Source organism: Natator depressus, chromosome 10 (genome assembly GCF_965152275.1).
Source record: "Natator depressus isolate rNatDep1 chromosome 10, rNatDep2.hap1, whole genome shotgun sequence".
Taxonomy (NCBI): Eukaryota; Metazoa; Chordata; order Testudines; family Cheloniidae; genus Natator; species Natator depressus.
In genome coordinates, this window is record NC_134243.1 from 43,005,135 (window position 1) to 43,024,204 (window position 19,070).

General features: G+C 42.2%; 1 protein-coding gene across 13 annotated transcripts in view; it reads left to right on the forward strand.

Annotated features, from left to right (window-relative positions):
• The window catches only part of MYO9A (myosin IXA), a 465,931-nt gene that overhangs the window by 24,041 nt on the left and 422,820 nt on the right, over window positions 1-19,070 (forward strand). Inside the window, exon 2 of one of the 13 annotated variants that reach the window (XM_074965919.1) lies at window positions 2,283-2,558. The exons of the other annotated variants lie outside the window; for them this stretch is intronic. The gene's annotated coding sequence lies outside the window, so the exon portion shown is untranslated. The remainder of the gene's footprint in view (window positions 1-2,282; window positions 2,559-19,070) is intronic. 13 annotated transcript variants of the gene reach the window in all.

Here is a 19,070-nt window from a genome sequence, read left to right on the forward strand (position 1 = left end):
AATGGAATGGCTAATTCAGGACTTGATAAATAAAGAATTCAAGAATGGTAATGTAATTAATGCCAGTCAGCATGGGTTTATGGAAAGTAGACTCTGTCAAACTAACGTGATTTTTTGGGATGAGATTACAAGTTTGGGTGACAAACTTAATAGTGTTAAAGTAATATAGTTAGGGTTCTGTAAGGCATTTGGATTGGTATCACATGACATTTTGATTAAAACTGGGAAGATATAAAATGAACGTGCCCCAGGTTAAATGGATTAAAAATTGGATAAGTAAGAGGTCTAAAAATTGTCACTGTAAACAGTAAATCATCATTGAATGGTGTGTTTCTAGTGGGGTTCCGTAGGATCAGTAGTTGGCCTTTGCTATTTAGTATCTTTATTAATGACTCTGGAAAAAATACATAAAATCATCACTGATAAAGTTTGATGACACAAATGGGGAGTGTTAAATAATGAAGAGGACACGTCATTAATGTAGAACAATCTGGTTTGCTTGGTAAATTGGTGCAGGCAAACCATATACATTTTAATATGGTCAGATGTATACATCTAGTAACAAAGAATGTAGGCCATACTTATAAGATGGGGGACCCTATCCCAGGAACCAGTGACCCTGAAAAGGTTTTGGGGGTCATGATGGTTAAGCAGCTGAGCATGAGCTCCCAGAGCGTCCAAAATGACTAACAGTCCATGGTTGCATAAACAGGGGAATCATGAGTACCGGTAAAGAGGTTATTTTGACTCTGTATTTGGCACTAGTGCAACTGCAGATGGGAATAGTGTCCAATTCTTGTGTCCTTAATTCAAGAAGGTTGTTAATAAATTGAAGAGTCTTCAGAGAAGAGCCACGAGAATGATTATGGATTAGAAAACATACCTTAGTTATAGACTCAAGGAGCACCCTCTGTTTAGCTTAACAAAGAGTAGGTTAAGGGGTGACTTGATTACTGTCTATAAGTACCCACATGCAAACAAATGTTTAATAATGGGCTCTTCAGTGAAGCAGGGAAAAGTATAATACAAGCCAACAGCTGGAAGTTTCCACTAGAGTGAATTGTACACAAGTGTAGTTATACCACTTATACATTTTCTTGACGTAGACAAGCTCTAAATATTTTTCTGTAATAATTCTTGTGAATAAACAGAAGCAAAATGTGAAATAGTTCAGTTTTCTAGATTTATATTTCACAAAATGTGTTATTGTCTACCCCATCCCCAGAAATAGCAGAAGAAACACATTTGCCTTTGACAATCCTCAGACTCTCAGTTACGAAGTAGTTAATCCTGAAGTGCATGCTGATGTGGGGAAACAATATGAGCCAGTTGCTGTGGCTGGTAGGGTGTGGTTCAAAAAAGACCAGTTTCTGATGCTGTTTACTGGCTGAGCTAGAAAGGGCTAATTATAGAGACAAACTAGGGAAGGAAGAGAACAGGGTCAATTAGAGCATCCAGCACTGTTTCCTTTAAATTAGTAGTTGGGTTGAATAGATAAAAATAATAAAAAAGCAGTGAGTGAATTTTCAAATTTACTGACTTAGAATTGTGCCAGTGGTTATAGTAAATGAAATCTTGTAACTTGTTGCACATTGATTTTTAAGCAAATAGTATTATCAGATTTGTAGTTTTATTTGCCAGTACATCCAAATTTAGTTTAAAAGAAGACAGCAAGGATGTTATCGCTTCCCTTTTTCTTGTGATTCCTCTTTTTGAGTATCTTCTATTGAATGTCAGTAAGTCAAAGGAGTGTGGTCTATGACAAGAACCAACATAACATCCTTTGACATTATTTATCAAAATGGATCTTTGACACGAAAGAGTAATTGAGCAACTATTTTAAAACTTCATTGATATAAAGATATTAAAAGAAGCATCTTGAGTGTATAATCTATACGGTACATATTATATAAGTAGAAATATCAAACCATTTTGGCCATGTTTTGTCCCTGTTTTGGGGATGATCGTTTTCTTCAACATATATAAAGGTTTGAAGTTAAGCTTTTCTGGATTTCTTTCCCGTACTTTGAATTAGCTAATGTTTGAAACTCTATGAAGAGATGCTTAAGTGCGGAGTATTTCCGGATCTCAATTCCATTGGAATAGAAGTCAAAATAATTAACTCATATGCAGACAAGAGTGGTTAGCAGCCAATCATTTATTTGGTGCCAGCTGAGCTCCTCCTCTTATCTCAGTTTTTTGCCTGTCTTTCTGGTAAAAGGTAGCGTTCTGCAGACTTTGCCTTTTTGGAAGTAAGTTTTTGATTTTCTTTTGTCTTCCAGAATGTCCATAACTTGGAAGCATTTTGTGCAAATGAAGGAGAAAAAGGAGAGGGGAGAAGGCCCACAGTTGCAGTCAACTGAGCCCATACTGGCAGGTTCCTTCTGCCAGTCCTGTGACTGAGCCCTAGGCTTGCTTGCTTCCTTGTGGCAGCTTCTGGCAGCGTATCAAAGGAGCGTCCTGTGCTTTCAAGCCATGGCTGAAAGAGGACTTTGCTAGAGTGCAAGCTGAGTCTGTGGGATATTTTCTCCTTGGGAATCTTCCATGTCCGCACCCCTGTAAGGTGCACCATTTCCCCTCACAAAATCTGCTACTCCTGTGGCAGAGAATGTTTTTTCTCCAAGTTATTTTAGCAAACCACCTATTCCTTTAAAGTAGTGGTTTTCAAACTAGGGGACGCGAGCTCTCGTCAGGGGCATGTGAGAAAAATCCTGTAATGGCAAATAACGCATTTTATTTAGTAATACTTGGCAATGTAATCATAGGTATATTATGACCCTATCTCAGATGGGGTATGCAGTAGACTACATTATTTGGAACGGGTGCACAAGCTAAAAAGGTTGAAAACCACTGCTTTAAAGGATCATGCCTGTCTGGGGATAAATTAGATACAGCCCTTGAAGATATTTCAGATCACAAAACTGTTCTGTTGGGATGGTTCACCCTCTAGTTCTTTGTGCTACTGTATTTCTTCTAACGAAGGGTCTGCCCTTCCCTTCAGGTTTAGTATTTCAATTTTGGAAATCCCTGGTTAAATACTGAGAATTCCAGTCTGTCTGTCAGAATTGGCTATTTTGTAATCAAACATCCAGACCGTGTCAGAATAAAGATCAGGATAAACCTTCCCTCTGATGGTGTCTGTTCTCCCTGCTTAATGGGGCAGGTTGGGATACAAGTGAGCTGTAGCTCACGAAAGCTTATGCTCAGATAAATTGGTTAGTCTCTAAGGTGCCACAAGTACTCCTTTTCTTTTTGCAAATACAGACTAACACGGCTGTTACTCTGAAACATGGGAAGGGAGGATTTCCTTGTTTTTCTAAGGAGTGGACAGCAATTACTTGAGGTCTTGCTAGAAGACAGCTTGCTTCAGAAGATAGAACTGTCCTGTGGGGAAATGGGATGGGGGATGGAATTTTATAAAATCACCAGGTGACGTGACTCAAGTATCTCCTCTGTATTTAATTTGTTTTGACCTGTTCTTTGTTTCATGTGCTTATCAGGACTCTGTTCACTTTTTTTTTTAACACAAACTCAAAAAAGCAAGTGAGGGAATGTGGCTCTTCCGTGTTACTAGTAGGGCTGTGAAGAAATTAAAAAAATTAATCTTGATTAATTGCACTGTTAAAACAATAGAATACCATTCATTTAAATATTTTTGGATGTTTTCTACATTTTCAAATATATTGATTTCAGGTACAACACATAATACAAAGTGTACCGTGCTTACTTTATATTTATTTTTTATTACAAATATTTACACTGTACAAAACAAAAGAAATAGTATTTTTCAATTCACCTAATACAAATACTGTAGTGCAATCTCCTTATCATGAAAGTTGAACTTACAAATGTAGAATTATGTACAAAAATAACTGCATTCAAAAGTAAAACAATGTAAAACTTTAGAGCCTACAAGTCCACTCAGACCTATTTTTTGTTCAGCCAGTCGCTCAGACAGACAAGTTTGTTTACATTTGCAGGAGATAATGCTGCCTGCTTCTTGTTCAGTGTCAGCTGAAAGTGAGAACAGGGGTTCACATGGCACTGTTGTAGCCGGTGTCGCAAGATATTTACATGCCAGATATGCTAAAGATTCATATGTCCCTTCATGCTTCATCCACCGTTCCAGAGGACATGCATCCATGCTGATGATGGGTTCTGCTAGATAACAATCTAAAGCAGTGCGGCCCGACATGTTCATTTTCATCATCTGAGTCAGTTGCCACCAGCAGAAGGTTGGTTTTCTTTTTTGGTGGTTTGGGTTCTGTAGTTTCTGCATCGGAATGTTGCGCTTTAAAGGCTTCTGAAAGCATGTGCCACACCTCGTCCCTCTCAGATTTTGGAAGGCGCTTCAGATTGTTAAACCTTGGGTCGAGTGCTGTAGCTATCCTTAGAAATCTCACATTGGTACCTTTTGCGTTTTGTCAAATCTGCAGCAAAAGTGTTCTTAAAATGAACAACATGTGCTGAGTCATCATCCGAGACTACTACAATATGAAGTATATGGCAGAATGTGGGTAAAATAGAGCCAGAGACATACAATTCTTCCTCAAGGAGTTGAGTCACAAATCTAACGCTACAAAAGTCCCATGCGAATACCTGTTCTCCCTCTCTGGTGACATTGTAAATAAGAAGTGGGCAGCATTATCTCCCATAAATGTAAACAAAGTTGTTTGTCTTAGCGATTGGCTGAACGAGAAGTAGGATGGAGTGGACTTGAAGGCTCTAAAGTTTTGCATTGTTTTGTTTTTGAGTGCAGTTCTGTAACCAAAAAAAAAAATCTACATTTGTACTTGCATGATAGAGATTGCACTACAGTACTTGTATGAGGTGACTTGAAAAATAGTTTATCATTTTTACAGTGCAAGTATTTGTAATAAAAAATAATATAAAGTGAATAGTGTACACTTTGTATTCGGTGTTGTAATTGAAATCAATTTTTTTAAAAATGTAGAAAAACATCCAAAAATATTTAATACACTTCAATGGTATTCTGTTGTTTAACAATGCGATTAAAACTAAGATTAATCATGATTAATTTTTTTAATTGCAATTAATTTTTTTGAATTAGTCGTGTGAGTTAACTGCGATTAATCGACAGCCCTAGTTACTAGATTTAAAATGGTTGAGTTATTCTCTCCAGTGTTCAATTCAAAATTAAATCCTTCAGGTCAACTATGGCAGCCCTCAGCCTGAGTGATTTTCTGGCATCAGTAAACATGCAGGCTGTTTGTGCATTCCCATGTACTCGAGTCAATAGAATTTTTTGAAATTTATAGTTGGATGCCACAGATTCCAACCAGTCCATGTCTTTGACTTGGCAAACCCACCAAGTTTTTTCAACAAAGGATTAATGATGGCAGCCCTCTGGAAGGAGGGGAACCACCGTCCATGATCCCCTTCCTTAACGACTGGGCTCAGGCTGCACAGAATAGTAGTTATTCCATTTTTTGGGATTGACTGCCAACAAAGAGAAAAGCTTTCTAGTTCTGGCTTAACACACTTCATATCTGGGAGCACTTGTGGACTGTCTGCACGGGTGGAGATCTCTCGAGGTATGAAACTGAAGGCTCTTATTCTGTTAGTATTCAGTCAGGAGACATTCCTGGCAAGAATTCTTGCATATTTCTGGTAGTCTTGTCAGGCTTTATTCCCCGGGCTTGAATACACCTGTGAACTTTGCAGCAGTTTCTTCTGACTTCAGGGAACAATTCAGTAGGTTGGAGGAAATATTTTGATCCCTAGTTGCAGTAAAGGCTCTTCCCCTTCATTTGTGAATGATCAGGTAAAACCCTCTTGGGGGGATGTCCTATAAACTTCTTAGTACTCTGAGACTAATGGAATCTGGGGGCTTGTGTACACGGAGATGACAAAGGTACCTACTTTGCATGACATGAATCTGAACTAGGTACATTTTAGAGTGCACCAACAGGATGTACACGGGACAGTTAGAGCACAACACATTAGTGCGCTTTACAGATCACACCCTTCTGGTGTGCTTTGCTGCACTGTGCAGACAAGCCCTGGGACCCAGAAAGTAAGGAAACAAAGTTTTCCTTTCTTTCCAGATACTAATTGCACTTTCTCCTAGATTTGGCTACCTTCATACATACTGTTTATAGTGTGAAGTTAGAGAATGCTTATCTTAGTGCTATACAGGGTCATAGACAGTGATGTTCAGATGTTGCTGTGGTTTATTCCTGAAATATCTCTGTTCTGTCTGATTATAAGTGAATGCATGTCATTTCTTAGTAAGAGGAGAGGAAACTTCCACTTTGTACATATTTGTAAGAGGCTCAGAAAGGCCAAAGTAGAATAGATTCAATTTCTAGAATTGGTAGGTACTTCCCTCGTCTCTCCAGCCCTTCCTCTTACTTTGTGGAGCACACCACCATCTTGCCACCCACCTAGGCCCATAATCTGAGTACCATCTTTATTTGACTCAGCCTTTTCCTCAGACCTACACTCTCTAGGCTGTGTCTAAGTCTTGCCACAAGTACTCCTGTTCTTTTTGCGGATACAGACTAACACGGCTGCTACTCTGAAACTAATTCTTCCTGTGCAACATCTCCAAAACCCAGGTTTTCCTCTTGTGCTCACCAGCAAGACCGTCCTCCAACCATCCATCTTGTACCTTAATTACTGTAACCTCATCTTTGGTTTTGCCTCCTCAAATGCATTCAAAATGCTGCTGCTGAACCATTTGTCGCTTTGCTTCTCCATGGCGTGAAACAAGTTTTTGTTCTTACCTTTTAAGGCTCCCCTCCTGCAGTTGTTTCATCTATCTCTTGCAGCGGTTCTCAAACTGTGGGTTGGGACCCCAAAGTGGGTCGCAACTCCATTTTAATGGAGTCACCAGGACTGGTGTTAGACTTGCTGGGGCTCCGGGGCCATAGCCTGAGCCCCACCACCTGGAGCCGAAGCCCAAGGGCTTCAGCCCTGTGTAGTAGGGCTCAGGCTTCAGCTCTGGATGGCAGGTATCAGGTTACAGGCCACCTGCCCAGGGCTGAAGATCTTAGGCTTTGGCTTTGCCCTCCTCCCCCGTCTGGGGCTATGGGGCTTTGGCTTTGGACTACCTGGGGCAGCAAGGCTCAGGCAAGCTCAGGCTTTAGTCCCCCCTCCTGGGGTCATGTAGTAATTTTTGTTGTCAAAAAAGGGTCGCCGTGCAATGAAGTTTGAGAACCGCTGACCTATTGTAACTTGGATCATAAGCTCTTTAAGGTAGAGATGGTGTCTTAAATATTTGAAAAGTGCTAAGCACAATGGGGCCCCAATATTCCTTGGAACTTTTGTGTTATGCAGAAATAATAGGTATCAATTTTTGTAAACTGTTTGACAGAAACGAGGGATGAAATTTTGTTTATTACTTAGGGATGTTTTAGAGCAGATAGGACTGTTTTTACACTAAGACACTAATTCATTAAATTATTTTCTATAAAGTCATTACCAGTTCAAGTACATGCCTGCTGTCCATATAAAACAGCCTAATGCTTGGATTGGCTGATTTCTAAGAAAATTGGCAATGATGGCACTGTTTGATTATATTTATCTTGCATTTGTTGTACAAATTGATCATTCAGCACAACTGATGGACAGTATTTAAGCCAGTGAAATTTCACAGCATTGCTCTTAGTAAAATTATTTTTACACTGACTGTAGCAAGTGGTTAAGTACAGCATTCACGCTTATTTGTAAACTTTAAAATGGAACTCAGGGTTGCTTTCACCCTGATGCATGTGTGAGTTGATATATACACTTAGAACAAAATAAAAAACCAAAACACAAATTTTATAGAGTTCTGTTATAGAATACCACTTCCCAGAAGTAATTTGAATACTACCATATAATTCACAAATAAAGTGAATTAGAAAAATACACACTTTCTGCCTTAAAGTTTGTGGCCCTTTTAAAATACCAGGTTAGAATTAGCCATTCAACTGCAAGTATTTCATTGAAAGTCATTGGGATCTGTAGGTGCTAAGGACCTCTGAAAGTCAGACCAATTTCATCTGGGGATCTAAACAAGGATTTAGTTGCCTAACTCCAGACATTCTAAATTTGAAGATTGTACCCAAGTGTGCAAAATGTCTATAACTAGATTCTGAACAGAGCACAGAATGGGGATAATTTTGATAAGGATTTGTCATATTTAGTTTATACAAGATTAGTGTAATTTTGTGTATCTTCACACAATTGTAATATTTAACCACAACTGACACGAAGACCGTTTCATCTACTACGTGTTTAGCCTAGCAAAAAATTTCAAAACCTGCTTTAACTTTCTCCACCACCTATAATTCTCAGTAAACTTTGTATTCAGGAAATTACATTGGTTTCCTGTGGACTATTTCTAGTTTCTCTTGGCTGAGAAAATTGCAAAGATAACTGCATTGAAATATAATAATAATGATTAAAAGGGCCCACCAAGTTGAAAAGATTAAATTTTCCTTTCCTAGGATCAGAATTAATTAATTGTGTTTATAGTACCCTAAGGCCAATGTGAAGTAAGTAATTTTATTCTGATTCTTGCCACTGTTGCAGAGTGCTGTGGTTAGTCTTCTTTGGTTGACAATATTGCAGGTGGACTGGTGATCAATGGGATTGCACAGGTCCCATGATCTTCAGCTGATCAGATTCCTTTTTTACATGGAACAGGTTTGCTTCCTGCTCCTGACGAGGAAAGTCAGAACACAAGTGATAGTCTGTTTAATTGCTAGGTTAGCTTATTTTAGTTCTCTTTTAAAATACCTGCTTTGATTCTTTTCTAGTTTAAGGAGCTAGAGATGGAACCAGAGAGGAAAAGCTTGTAATATTCTATCTGCAGCAACTCTTAAGGTCTCCGCTGCCAAATCTTTATGTGCAGTCTGTTCAGCCTGGGAACATGCTCATTGAGGCAGTAGCTTCTCTTATTCCTGCAGCTGACCTGCTAGCAGCAATCTGCACTTTGGCTGATGTTCAGCCACATGCCATCCTTCACTCAGCAGCATACTCTGGGCAGGAAATAAAAGGATGAAGTATTTCAAGGCTCGTAGATGGATGCAAAAGATAAAGAACGATAGCTATGTTAGTCACTAAATAAGGTACAAGTGTAAATGGGAGAAGACTGTCACAGTTCAGAGATAGCTGCCCCTTAATGTTCTAGTCTCTCTGGGCATTCCTGTTAGTGTGATTCTCCCACTCTTAGCCAGGGCCTGGGGCACTCTTAGACAGGACTCTGTGTGCCAACTATGAATGGTCATCATGTCCGACTGGGTTTGGCTACCTGCAAGTTTTCCCTTTGAGATCTTTAGCTAGTGGTGAATACAGTGACCCAAAACAGCCTTTTCAAAACAAAGTATTGTTTAATTTTAACAGCAGGAACATAGAATAATAAGAGAAAAGGTTTTTAACACTAACAGGTTTACACACACATGAGTCTTACTGTTTTGGCAGTCAGTAAGATGGACCTTGCGTAGGGTTAGTTTATCTGGTTGGCTTTCTGTGCTATGAAAAGAGTTCTATAACTTAAAGAAGTTGCCTGCAATAAGGATCAGAGATAACCTTTATAACTAGCTCCATGTCTGAACAGCTTTTATAATTTAGGTTTTATTATTTATTTTGAGCACTCAGTGTATTGACGACTATGTAGAATGTAGGGTTTACATAGTTTCTGTACTTTGATAATAATAAAAACTCACTTTGATTCTTTTCAATCACCTTGATCTGTTTTGAAATTTTTTCCATGTTTTCTGAGAACTGATGGTTTCTCAGTGTGTTTCACATATTGTCTGTTTGCAGCAAACAAAAATGTTTTATGGTAAAAATATGGTAGTGTTCTTGCACAAACTGATCATCTTTGGTCTGACCTATTTCTTCTGTTTAGTACCAGCTCAGATAAGGTTTTTAAAAATATTTTCAGGGACCTACAATTTGTTGTACAACTTAGGAATGGTAACATGAATCGTATTTTGCTTTATTTGCCGCCTTATTTTTGAGGCTGCAGAAGTACAACTGTTAATTTGATACCAGTAAATAATTTTAGATTTTATTGTTGTCCCAGATAAAAATGACTTACTCTTGAACATATTTGTCTTTGGTAGGGATATGTTCTCATCTCAGTGGGAGAGGATTTATTTACCTAGTTTCCTTGACAATATATTATTTCTCTACATAGAGTGTCTATCCTGGGAAATGGAGGCTCTGAAAACTGGATAATCAGCTGAACATGAGCTCCCTGTGTGACACTGGCCAAAACAGCTAATGTGATCCTTAGGTGTATAAACAAGGGAATCCCTGAGTAGGAGCAGGGAGGTTCTGTTACCCCTGTATTTGTCACAGGTGAGACTACTGCTAGAATATTGTGTCCGGTTCTTGTGTCAGTAATTCAAGAAGGATGTTGATAAATTGGGGAGAGTTCCGAGAAAAGCTTTGAGAACGATTAAAGGATAAGAAAATGTGCCTTATAGCGATAAACTCAAGGAGCTCTATTTAGCTTAACAAAGAGGAGGTTATAGGGTGACTTGATCAATCTATAGTACCTACATGGAGAATAAATATTTGATAATGGGCTCTTCAATGTAGCAGAGAAAGGTATAAAAAAGATCCAGTGGTCAGATGTTGAAGCTAGACAAACTGACTAGAAATAAGGCACAAATGTTTCCAGCAGTGAGAGTAATTAACCATTTGAATACCTCACCCTGGATTGTGGTGGATTTTCCATCACTGGCAATTTTTAAATCAAGATTGGATCCACTCTAGTTCGAGCAGGAATTAATTAAAGGAAGTCCTATGGCCTGTGTCATACAGAAGGTCAGACTAGATGATAGGCGGTCCCTTCTGGCTTTATAATTTAATAATCTGTACATGCTCTTTTACGTTTTAGACTTACAGTGTAGGCAGTGTGTAGACAGTCCACCCAACTTGCAGAACGGTATACCAGAAATATTACCTCAGGTTTTCCTCCCCAGGTATCCTAGACCCAAGCTGTCTCAAGTCTAAACTCAAATAAGGGGGGAGATAGTGGAAATAATTACAGACCCAAAAAAGTTTTAACTGATAACAGGAGCTGAAAAAGAAAATGGAAACATTTACAAGGGAAGAACATATTACTCCAAAAAGTATATCCAAATATTAAATCTCATCCTCAATTAATACATAACCATATTATAGTGTTCTCTATGTTGTGAATATGCCAAAGGAACATTATATAAAATGGTTGAAAAAGCCACAGTGTCTTGCTTAGAGTACCTTTCTGGGTCCTGGATCCTTGCGCTACCCCTGCTTTCAAATGCTGTATTGAGGTGTCTCAAAGTACTTCTGTTGTCAGTTGTAACCTACAGGTTTGATATTGATTGTCTGATTTAGGGTGGCGTGAGGACATTTCTGGAGGGCCCACCTAAGCAGTTCTGGAGCCTGGTCTTACATTTTGCACTCGATCCTTTTATAAAACTGATTCTAAATGGGTTGTTTTATTTTACAGTAAATTACTTTTTGTAAATCTCCTTTTTGTGCACCTGTTAAGATTGTTGTGAGTAAAATACTGTTTTAGTATGTCACTATATTCTACCTCTAACTTGGTTCTCAGCAAACCCTTTTCTCTCTTCTTACATACTTCACTTCGATACATTTTCTTCACTGTTCTTCCTGGAAGCAGCACATCTGTTCTGACAGTCTGAGATCACCAACCCTTCAAAATTCCTCTCAACATAGAGCCTTCTCTTTTTCAGCCGTTGATGTCTACGGCCATGTCTACACTAGAAAGTTTGGTCCATGCAAGTTACATTGGTGTACAGCCGATGAAGTTTGTGTATTGCTCAGGTGCATGCAACACTGGGATGCTTCTGTTGGCACTGCGCGTACTCACCAGGAGTACTTGCATCAATGTAAAATGCAGTGCACCATGGGTAGTCTGACAGGTTGCACACCTTCAAGATGCCACCTGATGTACTGGGATACCACTGAACCTGTCTGTTCTGCCATCCTGAGCACCCTTTTTACCTGTCTTGCTGAGTCAGGCTAATACACCTCCTCCAGCACACACACAGGCAGGGCCATACCCAACTGCAGAATGAAACAGACACTGAGATCAGTTCTGGGAAGACTCATCTTAAGGGACTTGCCCCAGCACTCGGGTGTCCACCTCCCTTGGAATGCAGACCCAAAGGTATATTGTCCGCCTCCTCCCTCAGTGTGGAGGAAGGTATGCATAGCCTCTCTTTTCCCCCTGCACCCCAATTATGAATTGCACAAATGGGGTTATATTATAAACAAGAAATAAGTTTAACAACTACAAAAGGTGAATTTTAAGTGGTTAAAGAGAGAGCAAACAGAATAAAGCAGATTACTAAGCAAATAAAACAAAACATGCAAACTAAGCTTGTTTAATTAAAGAAATTAGTTACAAATAGTAATTTCTTACCCTATATATTGTTGCAGCCAGATTACAGAAAGTCACCTGCACTAGTCTCCAGCTTGAGACCTCAGATATTGTTTCTCACAAGCTAGACGCCCTTCCAGCTTGGGCTCAATCCTCCTCCCCCCAGTTCAGGTCTTGCTTCCAGGTGTTTTTCAGCCTCTCTTTGGGTGGAGAGGCAGAGGAGAACCTCAATGATGTCACTCCCCTGCCTTATATAGCTCTTGTGTAAGGTGGGAACTCTGTCTTCCAGTGGGAAAACACTGGCATTCCAAAAGGGGAAGAGGGGTGTCCAGTACCAGGTGACGCAGACCCATGTCTCTGCAAGGCTGTGGCAGCCATTATTCATAGGCTGTCTCCAGCTTCCACAGAAAGACTAAGCTCTTTTACAGTCCATTATCTTTGCTAATGGGCATTAGCCCTTTCTGGCTTTCTCAGTGTTGTATCTGAAGGGCTAGTTGGGGGTGACCCCAAAGTAACCCATTTGAAATACAGATACATAGTCAGTATTCCTAACTTCCAATACAGAAATAATACAGGCATATAAATTGGATAATCACATCCAGTAAATCATAACCTTTCTAAGACCCATCTTCCATAAAGTAAATCTCAGTTATGTCATATCCATCTCATAAGCATATTTCCATAAATAATATGGAGGTCACAGTTAGGTATCTCAGTGTGTTGCCATCTGGCTCTGTGTCTTGTGAGACATTTTTGTAGTGTTTTGTGGGCTACTGCCTCATTCAGGATTCCAGTGAGGAAGAGACAGAGATATTAGAGCTCAACGGCTGGATGCTGATGGTCATAGTAAAGTCATTGCTGGTATTCACTGAACAACTCCCTATGGAGGATTGCTGTCTCTGGGCCTGAGAAACTAGCGCTGATTGGTGTGATTTCATCATAATGCGGGTTTGGGATTTTGGATGCAAAAGGCCATGCTCCTTGATCTGTGTGCCAAGCTCGGCTCAGAGCAGCAGTGCAGGGACATGAGAACAAGAGCTGCCCTGATGGTGGAAAAGCAAAGGGTGATTGCACTCTGGAAACTTGCAGCGCTGAATTGCTGTTGGTCAGTGGGCAATCAGTGGAAAATCCACAGGGGGTCATTGACATCCAAGAGTGTAAGGCCATTAAGTGTTTCCTGCTACACAGCACTCTGACTCTGGATAATGTACAGAACACTAGTGGATGAATTTGCAGCAGTGGGAGGCGATAGAGGGCATGCATATCCCTATTCTAACAACAGCTCACCTTGCCAGTGAGTAAATCAACAGAAAGGGATACTTTTTCTTGGTTATGCATGTGCTAGTTGATCACTGGGGACACTTCACTGAGATCATGAGGGAAAGTGCATGATGCTTGCATCTTTAAGAATATGGGACTTTTCAAAAAGCTGCAAGCAGGGACATTCTTCCCCAACTGGTGGATAACTACTGGCAATGATGAAATGCCAGCAGTGATTCTGGTGGATTCAGACTATCCCTTGCTCCTCTGACTCGTGAAGCTGTAAACTGGAAACCTGGACAGCACTAAGGAAAGATTCAGTTACCGGCTCAGCAGGTGCAGAATGACTGTTGAATGTGCTTTTGGTAAATTGAAGGGACGCTGGTAGTGTTTACTCACTGGATTAGATCTCAGCAAGAAAAACATTCCCATGGTTATAGCTGCCTGTTATGTACTGCATAATATCTGTGAGGTGAAGGGGAGAAAAGCTGCCACCAGGGTTGAAGGGGTGAGGTGGACCAGCTGTCTGCTGACTTTGAGCAGCCAGATGTGAAGTCTATTAAAGAGTTAACTTGAAGGTGAGGGAAGGTGAGCAGCCAGATGCGAAGACTATTAGAAGAGCTAACTTGCAGGTGAGGGAAGCCTTAGAAGATCATTTTAACTGTCATCCACAGTAGTGTTGTCTATTAAGTCTGATTGGATCTGTGTCTCCCGCTTTGAATTCTGTAATGTTTCATGAAAACTGATAAATATATCCTGAGTTTCCAAAAATGGAACTTTATTGTGATCAAAGCATGGAACAAAATTAAAATACAAACAAACATGCGGTTACAAACTTCTACCAACACTTACGTATTGAACCATACTTTACTTCCATTTTCATTTTGGATTTTAAACAGTCAACATTTATGCCCATATATCTAAAACCTACTACAGTGTAGTGGATTACATATACACTGATCTGTGGCTTTTACAGATCTGTGCATATGTGGCTATTGTTCTCCTTGTCCAGTGCGGAGTGGTGGGGTAAGAATGCACACCATGGATAGGGGTTGGGACAGTCAGAGGGCGGGGAACAGGGGGGCTGAATGGGGGCAGGGGTCCCGGGAGGGCAGTCAGGAACGAGAGGAGGGGTTGGATGGGGTGGCGGCAGGCAGTCAGGGGTGGGGGATCTGGGGGCGGTCAGGGAACAGGGAGGGGTGGATGGGGCAGGGGTTCTAGAGGGGCCATCAGAGAACTGGGGGGTTGGATGGGGCAGGAGTCCTGGGGGGGGGGGGCTGTCAGGGAGTGAGAAGCAGTGGGGGTTGGATAGGGGGCGCAGGCTGGGCCACGCCTGGCTGTTTGGGGCGGCACAGCCCTCCATACAATTTCGGAAACCCGTTGTGGCTCTCAGGCCAAAAAGTTTGTCCGCCCCGATCTAGTAGTTCTCTGTGTGTGGAGATGTTCGGATGCACACAGCAAAGGTGAGCTGGTACATATGCTTGTCAAGGTGGGCAATCAGAAAAAGGCATTTCAAAAACGTGGAAGGCTTTCGGAGGGAGAAGGGAACAGTGAGCTTCCAGTCTCTGTGATCCCTGGGTAGTGGTGTTCAAAATTATGATTTGACCCGTCGTTGACACTGGGACCAGGGCATTGTGGGACAGATGCTGCAGGACAGTTATGGTCATCACAACTGTTACTCCTGAAGGCATTCTGCGCCAAAAAAAAATAAAAATTCTGCACACTATTTAAAAATTCTGCAAATTTTATGTGTCAAATAAATGTGGAGACTTCAGCCTGGCATTGGGGAACACAAGTCACTGGCTGCAGAGGTGGGAGATTGCTGTGCAGCTTCCCCCTGGGATGTGGACTCAGTGGTGAGGCTGCACCCAACCATGACATAGTGCAAGGACCGAGCCTGCCCCAGAAACACCCCAGGGCCCTGCCCCTCTCTGCCAGGTGCACCAGATGTGGGCAAGCAGGCTCAGCAATGCAGGATCCAAGTGTGGAGGGGCTCTGTGTTGGACAATCTGGGTGTGGGTGGCTCAGTGGGGGATCTGGATGCACGGGGGCTTGTGGCGGGGGGGGTTCTGGTGCACTGGTAATGGCAGGGGAGTCTAGGTGAACGTGGTTGGGGCTCAGCGCAGGGGAGTCTAGGTGTCGGGCGGGGGCTAGAACTCAGCGGGGAGGCTCCAGATGAGGGGGGAATGGGTCTTAGTGGCTTGGGGATCTGGGTGTGGGTGGCTTGTCGGGGTGCTCCAGGTGCATGGGGCTCTTCCGGGGTAGTGGGTGGGGGTGGGTTCTGGGTGCGTGGGAGTGAAGCTCAGCGGGAGGGTCTGAGTATGAGGGGGTCTGAATGCATGGCGGGGTTGGGTGGATGAGGGAGCAGCACCATGTGCAGTTGAATGATCCCTCCCTCTGCAGTTTAGAAGCAATGGGCGCAGGAAGCGTGGGAGGGGGGTAGAGGACAGGAAGAGTTTGCAGACCTTCCTACAGCCCGGGGAGAAATCTGAAGGTGAGTCTGACACAGCCCCGGATGCTGTGCAGAGGAAGAGGAAGTTCCGTGCTCCCCACCCAACTGGGACTAGGAGCTGAGCCCGGCGCAGTGTAAGAGCCACCAGCTGGGTCTTCTCCAGTTCTGCCCCTTCCCCACCCCACAGTAATTTACCTCTTTGCTGTCTGCCCTGAGCGCCCGAAACATACTGCTGGGGAGGATTGTAGGACTGCTCTTGTGGCTTCCCTTTGCTTCCCCAAAAGTCATTTTTCTGCAGGGAAGCAAAGAAATCTATGGGGGACATAAATTCTGCGCAGGACTACTGGCACAGAATTTCCCCAGGAGTAAACTATGCAGCATCTACCCTTGAACTGTGTTGAATTAGGTAACACAATTCTCTGGTTATGAATAAGGCAGTGTCTGTTATGTAATTTTCAAGCCTCCTATTTTTGATCAGATTTGGGAGCTGCCTTACTGTCCCCTAGATTGGGAGTACAAATACGGTCTGCTGCCTGCTTTCCTCTAAGAGCGCCCCCCACCCCAGCCATTTCCTTTCCCTGTCCTGATGAGCCCTGCTGGAAACTTCATATCTGAGCAGGTTCTCGGGGGTGGTACAGGCCCTGTATCTGGCTCCTTCTGCAGGGAGTTAATCCCCTTGATTCCTTATGTAGTGCATTAAAAATATAAATAGTACTTGGGCTGAAGACACATAATAAATAACACAAATGTAAAGTGCTGTGGTTGGAGTGCTCTGAGTGCTTGCACTAGGAGCTCTTTTTCTGACCAGTTGGACCACCAGTCTCCACATCTGGAGTTCTGTTTGGCTCATGTCATATCATAGAATTGAGAGAGATGACTGACTAGGTCATTCTGTCCATCCTCTGACAAACAGATGGACAGAATTCAGGCTCTGACTGTCTGCTGAGAAACAGAGGAGGGAGTGCCAGAAGAAGCAGAAGGCAATACTGCCTTTTGAAATGATGAATTTTTGCTATATGTGGCACAAAACAGCACAAATAATATACTTAAAAAGCGTGTTAAAAATAATAATACACAATGGTCTAAATTACAGCGGATAGCAAAATGACCTTTTAGGCCAAGATTTGCAAAAGTGGTTAGTGACTTTGGTTGCTTCCAATTTTTCATGTCCAACTTGAAGTCCTTAGGTCTGTACACAGTGCTTCTTGATCAGGGCAGGTATCAGCCACAGCAGGTACACTGATATTTTGATCCTTGTTTTTGGCAGGACCTATCAACAAAGAGATCCATGAGTTATAGGCATAGGACTTCCCCCAGCTACTCCTTCGGCTCTGGCTCTTGGCCCCTCAAAGCACCTGGGAACTGTAAAACAGGAGTTTTGATGGGTCAGTCCAGGTCAACATACCAGTCTCCATCTCTCCAGACCCAAACCCCCTCATCTGTGCAAACTGTGTGCCCTTCTTTCGCATTGCTTGATCCTGGTTTACTTCGGACCAGTGGACCTTGAACACTGTGGGAGTGGAATATACTTTCCAGTGTGCTGCTACTCCTCCCTACTGCCTGTCCGTCTTAAGGGACCACTGTCACAAGAAACTCTTTATCCAGGAAGTTCAATCAGTCTTTCACTTGGGAGCCACAGAAGAGGTTCCATTTGGTCTTAGAGGGAAGGGGTTTTATTCTCCATATTTCCTAATCCCAAAAGCGAAGGGGGTTTCAGACCAACTTTAGACCTGTGTCAACTCAACAAAATCTTAAAAAGGATAAAGTTTCACACCATCATCCTAGCTTCTGTTATCCCTTCCCTGGATCCTTGGGACTATTATGCTGCCTTCAACTTAAAAAAAGATGCCTACTTCAATGTGACAATCAAACAAGCTCACAGGAAGTATCTCTGATTTCTGTTAAGTCAAAATCATGACCAGTTCGCTGTACTACCTTTCAGCCTGTCAGCAGTTCCCAAGTTATTTAAAAAGGTTATGGTGGTGGTAGCTCAGGGGTGCAAACTTTTTGGCCTGAGGGCCACATCTGGGTATGGAAATTGTATGGCAGGCCATGAATGCTCATGAAATTAACAATTCGGAGATATTCAAATAAACTTGATTTAATAAAGATACATTTTAGTGGAAATAAACATTAAGCCTTACTTACTATTATAAACATACCATCATAACAAAGTATTACAATTAAACTAAACTTACCTCCTTTCTACGCCCTCTTTGATTAATGTGAACAATGCAGCTGGTACTTTTTGGCCAAATACTCTGTTTTATGCTCAGCAATGGAAAATTAACACTACTAAAACAGCAGAGTCACCTAAGAGAACAAATAGCAGGGACATGGGCTTGCATGTTCCAGGCTCTGATGGCGTGTGAGGCACATTTGGTGATTGGGTTGTACAGCCACAGGAACATGCGTACCCTCACGCAGGTCCCACCTGAACATGTGGGAGCATCAGGCAGGCAGAGCAGGGCAAGCCCCCCACCCTGCTCCTCGGCCGCAGCGGGGCAAGCCCCACACCCCGCTCCCTGGCTGGATCACCGGAGCGGGGCAAGCCTCCGACCCCGCTCCCAGGGGGCCGGTTAAAAGGTCTGAGGGGCCGGATGCGGCCCGCAGGCCGTAGTTTGCCTACCCCTGTAGTAGCTGCATTCCTTCAAAGATCAAGAGTTCCAGTTTATCCTTACCTAGATGATTGGCTTGTCAAAGACCAGTCCAAACTTCAAGTGTAGAGCAGTGTTTTGATCCAGTCAATGTTCAGTGCTCTGGGACTGTTAATTAACCCAGAAAAATCTCTCCGGGCCCTGGTCCAAAGAGCGGGGTTTATAGGGGCTGTATTGGACTCATCTCAAGACAGAACCTTTCTTCTGCACTCCAGGTTCCAGGCAATTTGATCTATTGTTATTGATTTGAAGGCTTGCCCAATCACAACATTAAACTGTTTGAGGTTTCTGGGTCACATGGCCTCTTGTGCCCACATGGTTCAATACACGAGACTGCAATTCAGAA